Below are 17,757 nucleotides of genomic sequence, written 5' to 3' on the forward strand. Positions count from 1 at the left end.
TCGGTGATCACAGTCGGTGATCGCTGTCGGTGATCACAGTCGGTGATCGCAGTCGGTGATCGCAGTCGGTGAATGGAGTCGGTGATTGGAGTCGGTGATTGGAGTCGGTGATCACAGTCGGTGATCACAGTCAGTGATCATAGTCGGTGATCGCAGTCGCTGATCACAGTCGGTGATCACAGTCGGTGATCGGAGTCGGTGATCACAGTCGGTGATCGCAGTCGGTGATCACAGTCGGTGATCGCAGTCGGTGATCGCAGTCGGTGATCATAGTCGGTGATCGTAGTCGGTGATCACTGTCGGTGATCGCAGTCGGTGATCGCAGTCGGTGATCATAGTCGGTGGTCGCAGTCGGTGATCACAGTCGGTGATCGCTGTCGGTGATCGCAGTCGGTGATCGCAGTCGGTGATCGCAGTCGGTGATCACAGTCGGTGATCACAGTTGGTGATCGCAGTCGATGATCGCAGTCGATGATCACAGTCGGTGATCGCAGTTGGTGATCACAGTCGGTGATTGCAGTCGGAGATCACAGTCGGTGATCACAGTCGGAGATCACAGTCGGTGATCACAGTCGGAGATCACAGTCGGTGATCACAGTCGGTGATTGCTGTCGGTGATCACAGTCGGTGATCGCAGTCGGTGATCGCAGTCGGTGAATGGAGTCGGTGATTGGAGTCGGTGATTGGAGTCGGTGATCACAGTCGGTGATCACAGTCAGTGATCATAGTCGGTGATCGCAGTCGGTGATCACAGTCGGTGATCACAGTCGGAGATCACAGTCGGTGATCACAGTCGGTGATCGCTGTCGGTGATCACAGTCGGTGATCGCAGTCGGTGATCGCAGTCGGTGAATGGAGTCGGTGATTGGAGTCGGTGATTGGAGTCGGTGATTGGAGTCGGTGATCACAGTCGGTGATCACAGTCAGTGATCATAGTCGGTGATCGCAGTCGCTGATCACAGTCGGTGATCACAGTCGGTGATCGGAGTCGGTGATCACAGTCGGTGATCGCAGTCGGTGATCACAGTCGGTGATCGCAGTCGGTGATCGCAGTCGGTGATCATAGTCGGTGATCGTAGTCGGTGATCACTGTCGGTGATCGCAGTCGGTGATCGCAGTCGGTGATCATAGTCGGTGGTCGCAGTCGGTGATCACAGTCGGTGATCGCTGTCGGTGATCGCAGTCGGTGATCGCAGTCGGTGATCGCAGTCGGTGATCACAGTCGCTGATCGCAGTCGGTGATCGCAGTCGGTGAATGGAGTCGGTGATTGGAGTCGGTGATTGGAGTCGGTGATTGGAGTCGGTGATTGGAGTCGGTGATTGGAGTCAGTGATCACAGTCGGTGATCACAGTCGGTGAACACAGTCGGTGATCACTGTCGGTGATCGCAGTCGGTGATCACAGTCGGTGATCGCAGTCGGTGATCACTGTCGGTGATCGCAGTCGGTGATCGCAGTCGGTGATCACAGTCGGTGATCGCAGTCGGTGACCGCAGTCGGTGATCACAGTCGGTGATCGCAGTCGGTGATCATAGTCGATGATCACAGTCGGTGATCGCAGTCGGTGATCGCAGTCGGTGATCGCAGTCGGTGATCGCAGTCGGTGATCGCAGTCGGTGATCACAGTCGGTGATCGCAGTCGGTAATCACAGTCGGTGATTGGAGTCGGTGATTAGAGTCGGTGATCGCAGTCGGTGATCACAGTCGGTGATCACAGTCGGTGATCACAGTCGGTGATCGGAGTCGGTGATCGGAGTCGGTGATCGCAGTCGGTGATTGGAGTCGGTGATTGGAGTCGGTGATCACAGTCGGTGATCACAGTCGGTGATCACAGTCGGTGATCACAGTCGGTGATCACAGTCGGTGATCGCAGTCGGCGATCACAGTCGGTGATCACAGTCGGTGATCACAGTCGGTGATCACAGTCGGAGATCACAGTCGATGATCACAGTCGGTGATCGGAGTCGGTGATTGGAGTCAGTGATCACAGTCGGTGATCACAGTCGGTGATCACAGTCGGTGATTGGAGTCGGTGATCACAGTCGGTGATCGGAGTCGGTAATCACAGTCGGTGATCGCAGTCGGTGATCGCAGTCGGTGATTGGAGTCGGTGATTGGACTCGGTGATTGGAGTCGGTGATTGGAGTCGGTGATCGGAGTCAGTGATTGGAGTCAGTGATCGCAGTCGGTGATCGCAGTCGGTGATCACAATCGATGATCACCGTCGGTGATCACAGTCGGTGATTGGAGTCGGTGATCGGAGTCAGTGATCACAGTCGGTGATCACAGTCAGTGATCACAGTCGGTGATCACAGTCGGTGATCACAGTCGGTGATCACAGTCGGTGATTGGAGTCAGTGATCACAGTCGATGATCACAGTCGATGATCACTGTCGGTGATCGCAGTTGGTGATCACAGTTCGTGATCGGAGTCAGTCATCGGAGTCGGTGATCAGAGTCGGTGATCAGAGTCGGTGATCAGAGTCGGTGATCAGAGTCGGTGATCGGAGTCGGTGATCGGAGTCGGTGATCGGAGTCGGTGATTGGAGTCAGTGATCGGAGCCGGTGATTGGAGTTGGTGATCGGAGTTGGTGATCACAGTCGGTGATTGGAGTCGGTGATCGGAGTTGGTGGTCACAGTCGGTGATCACAGTCGGTGATCGGAGTCGGTGATCACAGTCGGTGATCACAGTCGGTGATCATAGTCGGTGATCATAGTCGGTGATCACAGTCAGTGATTGGAGTCGGTGAATGGAGTCGGTGATCGCAGTTGGTGATCACAGTCAGTGATCACAGTCGGTGATTGGAGTCGGAGATCACAGTCGGTGATCGCAGTCGGTGATCACAGTCGGTGATCACAGTCGGTGATTGGAGTCGGTGATTACAGTCGGTGATTGGAGTCGGTGATCGGAGTTGGTGATCACAGTCGGTGATTGGAATTGGTGATCGGAGTCAGTGATCACAGTCGGTGATCACAGTCGGTGATCGCAGTTGGTGATTGGAGTCAGTCATCGGAGTCGGTGATCAGAGTCGGTGATCAGAGTCGGTGATCGGAGTCGGTGATCAGAGTTGGTGATCAGAGTCGGTGATCAGAGTCGGTGATCGGAGTCGGTGATCACAGTCAGTGATCACAGTCGGTGATCGCAGTTGGTGATCACAGTCGGTGATCGGAGTCGGTGATCGCAGTCGGTGATCACAGTCGGTGATCACAGTCGGTGATCGCAGTCGGTGATCACAGTCGGTGATCGGAGCCGGTGATCACAGTCGGTGATCACAGTCGGTGATCGCAGTCGGTGATCACAGTCGATGATCGCAGTCGGTGATCGGAGTCGGTGATGGGAGCCGGTGATCGGAGTCGGTGATCACAGTCGGTGATCACAGTCAGTGATCACAGTCGGTGATCGCAGTCAGTGATCACAGTCGGTGATCACAGTCGGTGATCACAGTTGGTGATCACAGTCGGTGATCACAGTCGGTGATCACAGTCGGTGATCGGAGTCGGTGATCACAGTCAGTGATCACAGTCGGGGATTGGAGTCGGTGATCACAGTTGCTGATCGGAGTCGGTGATCACAGTCGGTGATCACAGTCGGTGATCACAGTCGATGTTCACAGTCAGTGATCACAGTTGGTGATCACAGTCGGTGATCGGAGTCGGTGGTCACAATCAGTGATCACATTCGGTGATCGCAGTCGGTGATCACAGTCGGTGATCACAGTCGGTGATCACAGTCAGTGATCACAGTCGGTGATCGTAGTCGGTAATCACAGTCGGTGATTGGAGTCGGTGATCAGAGTTGGTGATCAGAGTCGGTGATCAGAGTCGGTGATCGGAGTCGGTGATCACAGTCAGTGATCACAGTCGGTGATCGCAGTTGGTGATCACAGTCGGTGATCGGAGTCGGTGATCGCAGTCGGTGATCACAGTCGGTGATCACAGTCGGTGATCGCAGTCGGTGATCACAGTCGGTGATCGGAGCCGGTGATCACAGTCGGTGATCACAGTCGGTGATCGCAGTCGGTGATCACAGTCGATGATCGCAGTCGGTGATCGGAGTCGGTGATGGGAGCCGGTGATCGGAGTCGGTGATCACAGTCGGTGATCACAGTCAGTGATCACAGTCGGTGATCGCAGTCAGTGATCACAGTCGGTGATCACAGTCGGTGATCACAGTTGGTGATCACAGTCGGTGATCACAGTCGGTGATCACAGTCGGTGATCGGAGTCGGTGATCACAGTCAGTGATCACAGTCGGGGATTGGAGTCGGTGATCACAGTTGCTGATCGGAGTCGGTGATCACAGTCGGTGATCACAGTCGGTGATCACAGTCGATGTTCACAGTCAGTGATCACAGTTGGTGATCACAGTCGGTGATCGGAGTCGGTGGTCACAATCAGTGATCACATTCGGTGATCGCAGTCGGTGATCACAGTCGGTGATCACAGTCGGTGATCACAGTCAGTGATCACAGTCGGTGATCGTAGTCGGTGATCACAGTCGGTGATTGGAGTCGGTGATTGTAGTCGGCGATCGGAGTCGGTCATCACAGTCGGTGATCGCAGTTGGTGATCACAGTCGGTGATCGCAGTCGGAGATCACAGTCGGTGATCACAGTCGGTGATCGGAGTCGGTGATCGCAGTCGGTGATCACAATCGGTGATCACAGTCGGTGATCACAGTCGGTGATCACAGTCGGTGATCACAGTCGGTGATCGCAGTCGGTGATTGGAGTCGGTGATTGGAGTCGGTGATCACAGTCGGTGATCGCAGTCGGTGATCGCAGTCGGATATCACAGTCGGTGATCACAGTTGGTGATTGGAGTCGGTGATCACAGTCAGTGATCACAGTCGGTGTTCACAGTTGGTGATCGCAGTCGGTGATCGCAGTCGGTGATCACAGTCGGTGATCACAGTCGGTGATCACAGTCGGTGATCACAGTCGGTGATCACAGTCGGTGATCGCAGTCGGCGATCACAGTCGGTGATCTCAGTCGGTGATCACAGTCGGTGATCACAGTCGGAGATCACAGTCGATGATCACAATCGGTGATCGGAGTCGGTGATTGGAGTCAGTGATCACAGTCGGTGATCACAGTCGGTGATCACAGTCGGTGATTGGAGTCGGTGATCACAGTCGGTGATCGGAGTCGGTAATCACAGTCGGTGATCGCAGTCGGTGATCGCAGTCGGTGATTGGAGTCGGTGATTGGACTCGGTGATTGGAGTCGGTGATTGGAGTCGGTGATCGGAGTCAGTGATTGGAGTCAGTGATCGCAGTCGGTGATCGCAGTCGGTGATCACAATCGATGATCACCGTCGGTGATCACAGTCGGTGATTGGAGTCGGTGATCGGAGTCAGTGATCACAGTCGGTGATCACAGTCAGTGATCACAGTCGGTGATCACAGTCGGTGATCACAGTCGGTGATCACAGTCAGTGATTGGAGTCGGTGAATGGAGTCGGTGATCGCAGTTGGTGATCACAGTCAGTGATCACAGTCGGTGATTGGAGTCGGAGATCACAGTCGGTGATCGCAGTCGGTGATCACAGTCGGTGATCACAGTCGGTGATTGGAGTCGGTGATTACAGTCGGTGATTGGAGTCGGTGATCGGAGTTGGTGATCACAGTCGGTGATTGGAATTGGTGATCGGAGTCAGTGATCACAGTCGGTGATCACAGTCGGTGATCGCAGTTGGTGATTGGAGTCAGTCATCGGAGTCGGTGATCAGAGTCGGTGATCAGAGTCGGTGATCGGAGTCGGTGATCAGAGTTGGTGATCAGAGTCGGTGATCAGAGTCGGTGATCGGAGTCGGTGATCACAGTCAGTGATCACAGTCGGTGATCGCAGTTGGTGATCACAGTCGGTGATCGGAGTCGGTGATCGCAGTCGGTGATCACAGTCGGTGATCACAGTCGGTGATCGCAGTCGGTGATCACAGTCGGTGATCGGAGCCGGTGATCACAGTCGGTGATCACAGTCGGTGATCGCAGTCGGTGATCACAGTCGATGATCGCAGTCGGTGATCGGAGTCGGTGATGGGAGCCGGTGATCGGAGTCGGTGATCACAGTCGGTGATCACAGTCAGTGATCACAGTCGGTGATCGCAGTCAGTGATCACAGTCGGTGATCACAGTCGGTGATCACAGTTGGTGATCACAGTCGGTGATCACAGTCGGTGATCACAGTCGGTGATCGGAGTCGGTGATCACAGTCAGTGATCACAGTCGGGGATTGGAGTCGGTGATCACAGTTGCTGATCGGAGTCGGTGATCACAGTCGGTGATCACAGTCGGTGATCACAGTCGATGTTCACAGTCAGTGATCACAGTTGGTGATCACAGTCGGTGATCGGAGTCGGTGGTCACAATCAGTGATCACATTCGGTGATCGCAGTCGGTGATCACAGTCGGTGATCACAGTCGGTGATCACAGTCAGTGATCACAGTCGGTGATCGTAGTCGGTGATCACAGTCGGTGATTGGAGTCGGTGATTGTAGTCGGCGATCGGAGTCGGTCATCACAGTCGGTGATCGCAGTTGGTGATCACAGTCGGTGATCGCAGTCGGAGATCACAGTCGGTGATCACAGTCGGTGATCGGAGTCGGTGATCGCAGTCGGTGATCACAGTCGGTGATTGGAGTCGGTGATTACAGTCGGTGATTGGAGTCGGTGATCGGAGTTGGTGATCACAGTCGGTGATTGGAATTGGTGATCGGAGTCAGTGATCACAGTCGGTGATCACAGTCGGTGATCGCAGTTGGTGATTGGAGTCAGTCATCGGAGTCGGTGATCAGAGTCGGTGATCAGAGTCGGTGATCGGAGTCGGTGATCAGAGTTGGTGATCAGAGTCGGTGATCAGAGTCGGTGATCGGAGTCGGTGATCACAGTCAGTGATCACAGTCGGTGATCGCAGTTGGTGATCACAGTCGGTGATCGGAGTCGGTGATCGCAGTCGGTGATCACAGTCGGTGATCACAGTCGGTGATCGCAGTCGGTGATCACAGTCGGTGATCGGAGCCGGTGATCACAGTCGGTGATCACAGTCGGTGATCGCAGTCGGTGATCACAGTCGATGATCGCAGTCGGTGATCGGAGTCGGTGATGGGAGCCGGTGATCGGAGTCGGTGATCACAGTCGGTGATCACAGTCAGTGATCACAGTCGGTGATCGCAGTCAGTGATCACAGTCGGTGATCACAGTCGGTGATCACAGTTGGTGATCACAGTCGGTGATCACAGTCGGTGATCACAGTCGGTGATCGGAGTCGGTGATCACAGTCAGTGATCACAGTCGGGGATTGGAGTCGGTGATCACAGTTGCTGATCGGAGTCGGTGATCACAGTCGGTGATCACAGTCGGTGATCACAGTCGATGTTCACAGTCAGTGATCACAGTTGGTGATCACAGTCGGTGATCGGAGTCGGTGGTCACAATCAGTGATCACATTCGGTGATCGCAGTCGGTGATCACAGTCGGTGATCACAGTCGGTGATCACAGTCAGTGATCACAGTCGGTGATCGTAGTCGGTAATCACAGTCGGTGATTGGAGTCGGTGATCAGAGTTGGTGATCAGAGTCGGTGATCAGAGTCGGTGATCGGAGTCGGTGATCACAGTCAGTGATCACAGTCGGTGATCGCAGTTGGTGATCACAGTCGGTGATCGGAGTCGGTGATCGCAGTCGGTGATCACAGTCGGTGATCACAGTCGGTGATCGCAGTCGGTGATCACAGTCGGTGATCGGAGCCGGTGATCACAGTCGGTGATCACAGTCGGTGATCGCAGTCGGTGATCACAGTCGATGATCGCAGTCGGTGATCGGAGTCGGTGATGGGAGCCGGTGATCGGAGTCGGTGATCACAGTCGGTGATCACAGTCAGTGATCACAGTCGGTGATCGCAGTCAGTGATCACAGTCGGTGATCACAGTCGGTGATCACAGTTGGTGATCACAGTCGGTGATCACAGTCGGTGATCACAGTCGGTGATCGGAGTCGGTGATCACAGTCAGTGATCACAGTCGGGGATTGGAGTCGGTGATCACAGTTGCTGATCGGAGTCGGTGATCACAGTCGGTGATCACAGTCGGTGATCACAGTCGATGTTCACAGTCAGTGATCACAGTTGGTGATCACAGTCGGTGATCGGAGTCGGTGGTCACAATCAGTGATCACATTCGGTGATCGCAGTCGGTGATCACAGTCGGTGATCACAGTCGGTGATCACAGTCAGTGATCACAGTCGGTGATCGTAGTCGGTGATCACAGTCGGTGATTGGAGTCGGTGATTGTAGTCGGCGATCGGAGTCGGTCATCACAGTCGGTGATCGCAGTTGGTGATCACAGTCGGTGATCGCAGTCGGAGATCACAGTCGGTGATCACAGTCGGTGATCGGAGTCGGTGATCGCAGTCGGTGATCACAATCGGTGATCACAGTCGGTGATCACAGTCGGTGATCACAGTCGGTGATCACAGTCGGTGATCGCAGTCGGTGATTGGAGTCGGTGATTGGAGTCGGTGATCACAGTCGGTGATCGCAGTCGGTGATCGCAGTCGGATATCACAGTCGGTGATCACAGTTGGTGATTGGAGTCGGTGATCACAGTCAGTGATCACAGTCGGTGTTCACAGTTGGTGATCGCAGTCGGTGATCGCAGTCGGTGATCACAGTCGGTGATCACAGTCGGTGATCACAGTCGGTGATCACAGTCGGTGATCACAGTCGGTGATCGCAGTCGGCGATCACAGTCGGTGATCTCAGTCGGTGATCACAGTCGGTGATCACAGTCGGAGATCACAGTCGATGATCACAATCGGTGATCGGAGTCGGTGATTGGAGTCAGTGATCACAGTCGGTGATCACAGTCGGTGATCACAGTCGGTGATTGGAGTCGGTGATCACAGTCGGTGATCGGAGTCGGTAATCACAGTCGGTGATCGCAGTCGGTGATCGCAGTCGGTGATTGGAGTCGGTGATTGGACTCGGTGATTGGAGTCGGTGATTGGAGTCGGTGATCGGAGTCAGTGATTGGAGTCAGTGATCGCAGTCGGTGATCGCAGTCGGTGATCACAATCGATGATCACCGTCGGTGATCACAGTCGGTGATTGGAGTCGGTGATCGGAGTCAGTGATCACAGTCGGTGATCACAGTCAGTGATCACAGTCGGTGATCACAGTCGGTGATCACAGTCGGTGATCACAGTCAGTGATTGGAGTCGGTGAATGGAGTCGGTGATCGCAGTTGGTGATCACAGTCAGTGATCACAGTCGGTGATTGGAGTCGGAGATCACAGTCGGTGATCGCAGTCGGTGATCACAGTCGGTGATCACAGTCGGTGATTGGAGTCGGTGATTACAGTCGGTGATTGGAGTCGGTGATCGGAGTTGGTGATCACAGTCGGTGATTGGAATTGGTGATCGGAGTCAGTGATCACAGTCGGTGATCACAGTCGGTGATCGCAGTTGGTGATTGGAGTCAGTCATCGGAGTCGGTGATCAGAGTCGGTGATCAGAGTCGGTGATCGGAGTCGGTGATCAGAGTTGGTGATCAGAGTCGGTGATCAGAGTCGGTGATCGGAGTCGGTGATCACAGTCAGTGATCACAGTCGGTGATCGCAGTTGGTGATCACAGTCGGTGATCGGAGTCGGTGATCGCAGTCGGTGATCACAGTCGGTGATCACAGTCGGTGATCGCAGTCGGTGATCACAGTCGGTGATCGGAGCCGGTGATCACAGTCGGTGATCACAGTCGGTGATCGCAGTCGGTGATCACAGTCGATGATCGCAGTCGGTGATCGGAGTCGGTGATGGGAGCCGGTGATCGGAGTCGGTGATCACAGTCGGTGATCACAGTCAGTGATCACAGTCGGTGATCGCAGTCAGTGATCACAGTCGGTGATCACAGTCGGTGATCACAGTTGGTGATCACAGTCGGTGATCACAGTCGGTGATCACAGTCGGTGATCGGAGTCGGTGATCACAGTCAGTGATCACAGTCGGGGATTGGAGTCGGTGATCACAGTTGCTGATCGGAGTCGGTGATCACAGTCGGTGATCACAGTCGGTGATCACAGTCGATGTTCACAGTCAGTGATCACAGTTGGTGATCACAGTCGGTGATCGGAGTCGGTGGTCACAATCAGTGATCACATTCGGTGATCGCAGTCGGTGATCACAGTCGGTGATCACAGTCGGTGATCACAGTCAGTGATCACAGTCGGTGATCGTAGTCGGTGATCACAGTCGGTGATTGGAGTCGGTGATTGTAGTCGGCGATCGGAGTCGGTCATCACAGTCGGTGATCGCAGTTGGTGATCACAGTCGGTGATCGCAGTCGGAGATCACAGTCGGTGATCACAGTCGGTGATCGGAGTCGGTGATCGCAGTCGGTGATCACAATCGGTGATCACAGTCGGTGATCACAGTCGGTGATCACAGTCGGTGATCACAGTCGGTGATCGCAGTCGGTGATTGGAGTCGGTGATTGGAGTCGGTGATCACAGTCGGTGATCGCAGTCGGTGATCGCAGTCGGATATCACAGTCGGTGATCACAGTTGGTGATTGGAGTCGGTGATCACAGTCGGTGATCACAGTCAGTGATCACAGTCGGTGTTCACAGTTGGTGATCGCAGTCGGTGATCGCAGTCGGTGATCACAGTCGGTGATCACAGTCGGTGATCACAGTCGGTGATCACAGTCGGTGATCACAGTCGGTGATCGCAGTCGGCGATCACAGTCGGTGATCACAGTCGGTGATCACAGTCGGTGATCACAGTCGGTGATCACAGTCGATGATCACAGTCGGTGATCACAGTCGGTGATTGGAGTCGGTGATCACAGTCGGTGATCGGAGTCGGTAATCACAGTCGGTGATCGCAGTCGGTGATCGCAGTCGGTGATTGGAGTCGGTGATTGGACTCGGTGATTGGAGTCGGTGATTGGAGTCGGTGATCGGAGTCAGTGATTGGAGTCAGTGATCGCAGTCGGTGATCGCAGTCGGTGATCACAATTGATGATCACCGTCGGTGATCACAGTCGGTGATTGGAGTCGGTGATCGGAGTCAGTGATCACAGTCGGTGATCACAGTCAGTGATCACAGTCGGTGATCACAGTCGGTGATCACAGTCGGTGATCACAGTCGGTGATTGGAGTCAGTGATCACAGTCGATGATCACAGTCGATGATCACTGTCGGTGATCGCAGTTGGTGATCACAGTTCGTGATCGGAGTCAGTCATCGGAGTCGGTGATCAGAGTCGGTGATCAGAGTCGGTGATCAGAGTCGGTGATCAGAGTCGGTGATCGGAGTCGGTGATCGGAGTCGGTGATCGGAGTCGGTGATTGGAGTCGGTGATCGGAGCCGGTGATCGGAGTTGGTGATCGGAGTTGGTGATCACAGTCGGTGATTGGAGTCGGTGATCGGACTTGGTGATCACAGTCGGTGATCACAGTCGGTGATCATAGTCGGTGATCATAGTCGGTGATCACAGTCAGTGATTGGAGTCGGTGAATGGAGTCGGTGATCGCAGTTGGTGATCACAGTCAGTGATCACAGTCGGTGATTGGAGTCGGAGGTCACAGTCGGTGATCGCAGTCGGTGATCACAGTCGGTGATCACAGTCGGTGATTGGAGTCGGTGATTACAGTCGGTGATTGGAGTCGGTGATCGGAGTTGGTGATCACAGTCGGTGATTGGAATTGGTGATCGGAGTCAGTGATTACAGTCGGTGATCACAGTCGGTGATCGCAGTTGGTGATTGGAGTCGGTGATCGGAGTCGGTGATCACAGTCGGTGATCACAGTCGGCGATCACAGTCGGTGATCACAGTTGGTGATCGGAGTCGGTGATCACAGTCGGTGATCACAGTCGGTGAGCACCGTCGGTGATTTCAGTCGGTGATTGCAGTTGGTGACCACAGTCAGTGATTGCAGTCGGTGATTGGAGTCACTGATCACCGTCGGTGATCACAGTCGGTGATCACAGTCGGTGATCACAGTCAGTGATCACAGTCGCTGAACACAGTCGGTGATTGGAGTCGGTGATCACAGTCGTTGATCACAGTCAGTGATCACAGTCGGTGATTGGAGTCAGTGATCACAGTCGGTGATCACAGTCATTGATCACAGTCAGTGATCACAGTCGGTGATTTCGAGTCGGTGATCACAGACGGTATTTACAGTCGGTGCTTGTAGTCAGTAACTACTCAAAATATTGAAATGTTGATAGGAAGTGAAAGAGGCCTGATGGGGTGGGGATTGTCCTGATTGACAGTAAGTTGCAGTTATCACACTATTTTGGTGGCAGTGAGTCAAGAAAATCACATATTGGGGTTTATCAAAGGGCCTACATTGAGCCAGAACAGTGATCTAATCCTGCCACTTAATAAATCATTGGTGTGAATGCATTTAGAATAGTCTTCTGATGGCTCCATACAAAACAGATATTGCAGCTATTTCGATGGTACAGAAGCGAAACGACCAGAATGATTGAGGGGTCAGGTTGACTGGATTACGAGGAGCAATTATGTAAATAGGGCATGTTCTTGCTGAAAATGACGAGATTTAGAGCTGCTCTGATTGCAGTTTTTAAGGATTCTAAAGGGACCAGATAATGTGGACATTGAAAGACTGTTGTGCCTGGTCTAGAACAGGAGAATCCGAGGTCGCAGCCTGAGCTTGATGGGAGCTAAATTCAAAACTAACCCAAGAGCGAGTGGCCAATCTATGGAAAAGGCTCCTGAGGGAGACAGTGAAAGCAGTTAGTTTTAATTCATTCAACTGTAAATTAGATAAATTCCTTTCGGACAATAACATTATGGGATATGATGCAATTTGAGACATGTTTGTTTGCCTGGGGAAGTCTGGTGACTGTGGTCCCCTAAACTCCTCATCCATTTTAGCTAAACCAGTTAAACTAAATTAACCAAGCTGAGGGACAAGTCACAAGAGCAGCCCCTTAATGAGGCACTGCATCAAACAAGAAAACAAATCGCAATGGAAACTCGAAACATCAAACCAAAATGTGATGAATGGGGTTGATAAAACACCCAGTCCCTGCGGTGCCCAGCGGGCACGGAGGGCCTTGACGGTGCCGCCAGACACCGCATGCTCCTTCTCCAGAGCCACCTGGCTGTGAGTATAGCCGTGGTAGAGGGCGGACGGCCCCCTTGATCGTCCACTGCCTAAGCCTGTTGATGGCATGTCCGGTCGGGCCAAGGGTCATGATGAGATTTTCCTTGGGGTTTTCTCGCCCCATGTCCAGTTCTGTTGTAGACTAATTGATGGAGTTTAATTGCCATTACTCCACCACTCCAATATAATTGTATTATGCAATACCAAGATGTTAAACTGGATGGACCTTGGTCTTTTCTTGCCCAACAATCCCCACGACAGTCCTTAGTCAGCAAGGAACAACTTGGTTAAATGGGTTAACAAGTCTTTTATATAACTGAACATATTACAAATTTGCATTGTCACAGTTGACTGCAATTTCATGTCTTGTGCATTTTAAGATTTTTAAAAGCATTAAATATTTGAAATGCACAATAGGTTAATTACAATTTATTTTTATTAATTCCCTGGATGTGAGCATGGTCTACATTTATTAGTAATTCCCAGTTGCTCTGATTATTTTTCAGCAGTGTCTTCTTGAATGTAAAAGTAGGAGCAGGAGTAGACCATAGATCCATGGAACCATAAAATCCCCTAAAGTGCAGAAGGAAGCCATTCGGCCCATTGAGTCTGCACCAACTCTCCGAAAGAGATCTAACCCAGGCCCTATCCCTGTAACCCCCCACACATTTTACCATGGCTAATCCACCTAACCTGCACATCTTTAGGCTGCGAGAGCAAACTGGAGCACCCAGAGGAAACCCACACAGACAAGGGGAGAATGTGCAAACTCCACACAGTCACCCAACACTGGAATCAAACCTGGGTCCCTGGCGCTGTGAGGCAGCAGTGCTAACCACTGTGCCAGTGTGTCAACCACATAGGGTTCCTTGGACCTCATCTGCCATTCAGTACAATCATGGCTGATCATCTGCCCCAACGCCATTTCCTCACCTGCTCTCCATACCCCTTGATTATAATTTTTGGAAAAACCCATCTACTTCACTAATGTCCTTCAAATCTGCCATCCTTACCTGGTCTGACCTACTTGTGACTCCAGACCCGCAGGATGCAATTTTCCCATCTGGGACTAAGACCCATGGTGGGGGCAGGAATGTGGAGTTTTGTCCACTGAGGAGGCTGTTGGGAAAGCATGCCATATCCTCTGGCCTCATTAATTATGCACTTGGTTGTTTTGCTCCATTTTCCGTGCTGAGGCAGGCATATCTGAGTGCAATTTTGAAAAAGTGCCCGACATCCCCCCTTGATGTCGCTTGAATGCCCCAAGAGGCCCCCAGATAATGCTAAGAAGTAGCCTAATGCCTAATTATACACCCCTTCCTACAGCTTACACACATTGAGTGTGGTGTAAATCATGCTGCCAATTCACTTTTGCCTTCTTTCATCATCCTACCACTGACCAATTCCAAACCATGACTCAGCCGCATTCTAGCCCTCTCTGAGTCAGGAGGTTGTGAGGTCAAGTCCTAAAGTAAGATTTGAGTATAAAAACGTGGACTGACACTCCAGTGGAATCTTGCTGTGCTCAAATTAGCTGCCTCATTTCCCCAAAACAGTGATGAAACTTCAAAGTACTTTGTTGCCTGTAAAGCACTTTAGGACATTCTGTGGTTGGGAAAGGAGCCATATGTAAATCATTTGAAATTAATCTTGATATGAAGACTGAGAGGATATAGAGAGCACTGTGCAGAATATAAGAAATAGTCGGCTATTCAGCCCCTCAAGACTTCTCAGCCATCCGGTAAGATCATGGCAGATCTTCTTGCAAAACTCCACTTTCCCCACCTGATCCCTTAGTGCCAAAAATCTATCAATCTCAATCTTAAATATTCTTGATAACCTGTGTTCAGGAGCGAAGGGTTTGGAGTGCTGAAAGGAGTGATGGATTAATATCAATTGAAAGGCATTTACATATTCAAGAAGTGAGATTTTTTTATAGACCTTCTCTAATATGGGAATGGGATTGAAGTCATGTATGGCTTTGCACTTGATGAAGACCCAGTGTCTTTGGTCTTTTTTAAAGATTCTTTCATGGGCTGTGGGTGTCACCGGCAAGGCATTTATTATCCGTCCCTAATTTTGTCTTTGATGTGAGGGGCTTCAGACCACATGGCTGGTTGACTCTTAACTGGAGTTGCAAGTAGGCCAGACTGGGTAAGGATGGCAGATTTCCTCCCCCAAAGGGACATTAGTGAACCAGATGGATTTTATGGCAATCGATGGTAGTTTTACTATCACCATTCCTGATATGCTAGCTTCATATTCCAGCTTTGATTAATTGAATTCAAATTCCACCAGCTACCATGGTGGGATTTGAATTCAGGTTCCCAGAGCATTAGCCTGGGCCTCTGGATTACTAGTCCAGTGACATTACCACTATGCTACCATTTCCCGACAACCCTTTCCCCCTGAGTGGTAGCACTCTCGCCTCTGTATCAGGGTTTTAAGCTTAACTCCGAGCAATGGGAACTTAATCTAGGATGACAGTTCACCACCGAGTGAATATTGATCATCAGATATACCGTCTTTCAGACAAACTGTTAAATTGAGGCCTCATTTCGTATTTCAGATGGACATAAACAATCCCATGACACTATTTTGAAGAAAAGCAGGGAAGTTCTCCTCTAGTTGTCCTGTCTAATATTTATTCCTCAACCAAAAATAGATTATCTACTCATTACTGTTTGGGGGAACTTGCTGGGCCCGATTTGGGCGCGAAAACGTGGTAAAGTCAGGTGTGAGGCCATTAACGCAATCCGCGCCCGTGTCCATGCAGATTGCCACTTTACCGAAACCCGGGAATGGCGGCGATTCGATTCGCCCCAAAATAGGCGCAACGGCAATTTAAATGTATTTGCATGCATTTAAATTGAATTAATGAACCGCCCACCCAACTTTATCAGCATTTCCCCCTTTACCACCGCATTCGCCAATCCGGAACTGCGTCGTAATGGACCTGCTAAAACAAAAGTCTGAATCGGGTGCTCCAGCTTCTGAAGAGCGCGTTCAGAGCTTCCAACAGCTCTCTGACTCAGATCAGTTGTGGGGGGGGGAGGAGGGAGGCGGGTCAGATCATTCTCTGGTTGAAGGGGGGGGCGGAGGGGAGTGAGGCCAGATCATTGTCTGGTTGGGGGGGGGGGAGGAGGAGGAGGCGGGTCAGATGTATCTCTGGGGGGAGGGGGGGGGAGGGGGGGAGGCGGGGAGGGGGGGAGGGAGGCGGGTAAGATGTATCTCTGGTGGTGGGGGGGGAGGCCCGATCGTTCACTGGTGGGGGGGGGGGGGGGAGGGGGGGAGGCTCGATCGCTCACTGGTGGTAGGGGGGTGGGGGCAGATGGATCTCTGGGGGGGTGGGGTCAGATGGATCTCTGGTGGGGGGGCAGGGTGGTCTGCTGCCATTCTGCGGGCGATTGGTGGGGGGAGAGGGGGGGCAGGGGTGGTGATCGGTCTGGGTAGTTGGGGGGGTGAATAAGGGGGACAGTGATGTGTGTGTGCACCCTTGCTCCCGCTTTTCGCTCCCGGGCCGCTTTCTCCGCTTTCTCCGGCTCGGGAGCGATCTGACACGGGCGCGCTTTTTCAAATTTTTTTCTAACTGCGCATGCGCAGTTCAGAGTTCTGATCATTTCGGCCGCACTAAGCCCCGCCCACAGCGCGAATGGGACCCGCGATGTTTTTTTCAGGCTGAGTGTGTATGGGGGCACCTGAAAGCAGATTTCTAAGTCGGATCTGCATTACGCCCAGATTCAGCACTTAGAATGAAAATGGTAAAATCGGGCCTGCTGTGTGCAAGTTGCCTGCTGCTTTTTTACATTACACCTGTGACTGACTTCCAAAAGTATTCTATTGACTATAAACTTCTCCAGGGGCATCTTAAGGTGCTATATAAATGCAAGTTATTTCTTTAAGCATTGTTGTTGGTGGAGTTACATCTCTGGCTAGTAAAGCTGTTATAGTTCAGTACAGGGCATCGCAATTACACTCACTGATACTGATTCTTGACAGTTGAAGGCTGCTCTGCTTCTAGCTTCTGTTATGGGAAATGTTGGTGAAAGTGTTCAGCTGTAAAAAGGAAAACCTGTCAAAGTAAGCGGTGATGTGCACTGTGAAATAACTGGCCCTTAATGCTTGTCTGATTGTCATCCTTCACTTGCATGTAAAGTTTTGATCCAAGTCCCATTGGTTTTGAAGCAAGTAATATAATTTGATATTTCCCAAAAAATGGCCAGGTCTAATCGTTTGGTAAGGACAACAGCGAACCAGGTGTCTGTAGCTGTCTTCTGATGTGCAGGTAATGGGAAGTGACAGATAGTTGACAGCAAAATGTGTTGGAAGGTGAAGTGATGACATAGCAAAAGTGGCACCAATGTAGTGGACACCATTACCTGGTCAAAGATCACTAGCTTGAAGCTCAGACTCTAAAGTGACGGTTTACCGGGAGTTGCAATGAGCACTTCAAGGCCCTTATTTACACAAATTGGGAATTAGACATGCTTTCTCATTGTCTCACCCAGCATCAGCCTCCAGCAATCGCAGGCAGTGAACTTCACTGTAAGGCTCATTTAATTCTGTCTCGCTGGGGGAACATTTCCTCCATGGAATAGGTGTAAAAGAAAAAAATCATTTTAA

Source organism: Mustelus asterias, chromosome 21 (assembly GCF_964213995.1).
Source record: "Mustelus asterias chromosome 21, sMusAst1.hap1.1, whole genome shotgun sequence".
Lineage (NCBI taxonomy): Eukaryota > Metazoa > Chordata > Chondrichthyes > Carcharhiniformes > Triakidae > Mustelus > Mustelus asterias.